The sequence below is a fragment of the Orbicella franksi genome, unplaced genomic scaffold (genome assembly GCF_964199315.1).
Source record: "Orbicella franksi unplaced genomic scaffold, jaOrbFran1.1 SCAFFOLD_169, whole genome shotgun sequence".
NCBI classification, from domain to species: domain Eukaryota; kingdom Metazoa; phylum Cnidaria; class Anthozoa; order Scleractinia; family Merulinidae; genus Orbicella; species Orbicella franksi.
Window position 1 is genome coordinate 1 of NW_027671125.1, and position 2,500 is coordinate 2,500.

Here is a 2,500-nt window from a genome sequence, read left to right on the forward strand (position 1 = left end):
ACTTTCTGGACTTAAGCCGCCCGCTCGCGGGTGGCGATCCGAGTCCAAGACACCGTCAGGTTGGGAGTTTGGCTGGGGCGGCACATCTGTCAAATGATAACGCAGGTGTCCTAAGGTGAGCTCAATGAGAACAGAAATCTCATGTAGAACAAAAGGGTAAAAGCTCACTTGATTTTGATTTTCAGTATGAATACAAACCGTGAAAGCGTGGCCTATCGATCCTTTAGTCTTTAGGAGTTTTAAGCTAGAGGTGTCAGAAAAAGTTACCACAGGATAACTTGGCTTGTGGCAGCCAAGCGTTCATAGCGACGTTGCTTTTTGATCCTTCGATGTCGGCTCTTCCTATCATTGCGAAGCAGAATTCGCCAAGTGATGGATTGTTCACCCACCAATAGGGAACGTGAGCTGGGTTTAGACCGTCGTGAGACAGGTTAGTTTTACCCTACTGATGAAGTGTTGTTGCAATAGTAATTCTGCTCAGTACGAGAGGAACCGCAGATTCAGACAATTGGCATTTGCACTTGGCTGAAAAGCCAATGGTGCGAAGCTACCATCTGTTGGATTATGACTGAACGCCTCTAAGTCAGAATCCGTGGCTAGAAAGCAACGATGATTACCTCCAGAGAACTTTAGGCGAACCAGAATAGAGGACTTCGGTCCTCATGCGTCCCAAGGTGCCAAGGAGGACAAGAACCTCCAAGGCACTACCGATAGCAAATTCTAATGTTTCTGGAGATAAATCCTTTGCAGACGACTTAAATAAAGAACGGGGTATTGTAAGTTGTAGAGTAGCCTTGTTGCTACGATCTTCTGAGATTAAGCCTTTGTTCTAAGATTTGTTAAAAACATCTCTTTTTTTTTCTTCAAGTCCAACAAGGCTCCCCTCCTCTGCCACTGCCAGGAGGGTGCCAAAGAAGAAGTGGTGCCTGCAGGCTTGGGCTAACTTGTGGCAGCCAAGTGATGGAAAGGAGGCCACGTCTGGTCTGGGACGTGGCTGTCAATTTTTTTTAAAGTCCAAAAGGCTCCCCTCGCTTGGGACCTGGCAGTGAAAATTTTTTCTAAGTCCGAAAGGCTCCTCTCGTTTCAAATGGTGAAACGAGGGGAGCCTTTTGGACTTAGAAAAATTTGACCGCCCGGTCCCAAACGACGGGAGACTTTCTGGACTTAGAGTTATTTGACCAGAAACATCTCAAGGCAAAGAGGGGAGCCCTTTTGACTTGCACTAACATGACCTCGAACGAGGGAGCCTTTTGGACTTAGAGTTAGGGTAACGGTTAGCTTAGGGTTAGGGTTAGGGTTAGCTTAGCGTTAGGCCTAGGTAGGCTTAGCGTTCGGTTAGGCTTAGGTAGGCTTAGCGTTCGGTTAGGCCTAGGTAGGCTTAGCGTTAGGTTAGGCTTAGGTAGGCTTAGCGTTAGGTTAGGGTTAACTTGGCTAAACTTGGCGCCTGCACGTAACTCGAGCTGGCCAATAGGTTGGCGCAAAAAGTTTTGAAATGGTGAAAATCTTAAGTGTGCTTATAGAATAGGGGGACTGACGCCCACTTTTAAGATAGTGGTGCACACCCCCGTTAATTATGATGTGAGAGCGCCAAACTTGGCGCCTGCACGTAACTCGAGCTGGCCAATTGTTTCGCGCAAAACGTTTTGAAAATGGTGAAAATCTTAAGAGTGCTTATGGTATATGGGCACTAACGCCCAGTTTTAAGATAGTGTAGCAAATCCCCTTAACGATGATGTGACAGCGCCAAACTTGGCGCCTGCACGTAACTCGAGCTGGCCAATAGTTTGCCGCAAAACGTTTTGAAAGTGGTAAAAATCTTAAGGGTGCTTATAGATTAGGGGGACCGACGCCCAGTTTTAAGATAGTGTAGCACACCCCCCTTAACGATGATGTGACAGCGCCAAACTTGGCGCCTGCACGTAACTCGAGCTGGCCAATAGTTTGCCGCAAAAAGGTTTGAAAATGGTGAAAATCTTAAGGGTGCTTATAGGATAAGGGGGACCGACGCCCAGTTTTAAGATAGTGTAGCACACCCCCCTTAACGATGATGTGACAGCGCCAAACTGGGCGCCTGCACGTAACTCGAGCTGGCCAATAGTTTGCCGCAAAAAGTTTTTGAAAATGGTGAAAATCTTAAGGGTGCTTATAGATAAGGGGGACCGACGCCCAGTTTTAAGATAGTGTAGCACACCCCCCTTAACGATGATGTGACAGCGCCAAACTTGGCGCCTGCACGTAACTCGAGCTGGCCAATAGTTTGCCGCAAAAAGTTTTGAAAATGGTGAAAATCTTAAGGGTGCTTATAGAATAGGGGGACCGACGCCCAGTTTTAAGATAGTGTAGCACACCCCCCTTAACGATGATGTGACAGCGCCAAACTTGGCGCCTGCACGTAACTCGAGCTGGCCAATAGTTTGCCACAAAAAGTTTTGAAAATGGTGAAAATCTTAAGGGTGCTTATAGAATAGGGGGACCGACGCCCAGTTTTAAGATAGTGTAG

General features: G+C 47.2%; 1 pseudogene; it reads left to right on the forward strand.

Moving 5' to 3' along the window:
- On the forward strand, positions 1-840 carry LOC145477682 (large subunit ribosomal RNA; annotated as a pseudogene; the record flags this gene model as incomplete).
- Positions 841-2,500: the final 1,660 nt, after the last annotated feature.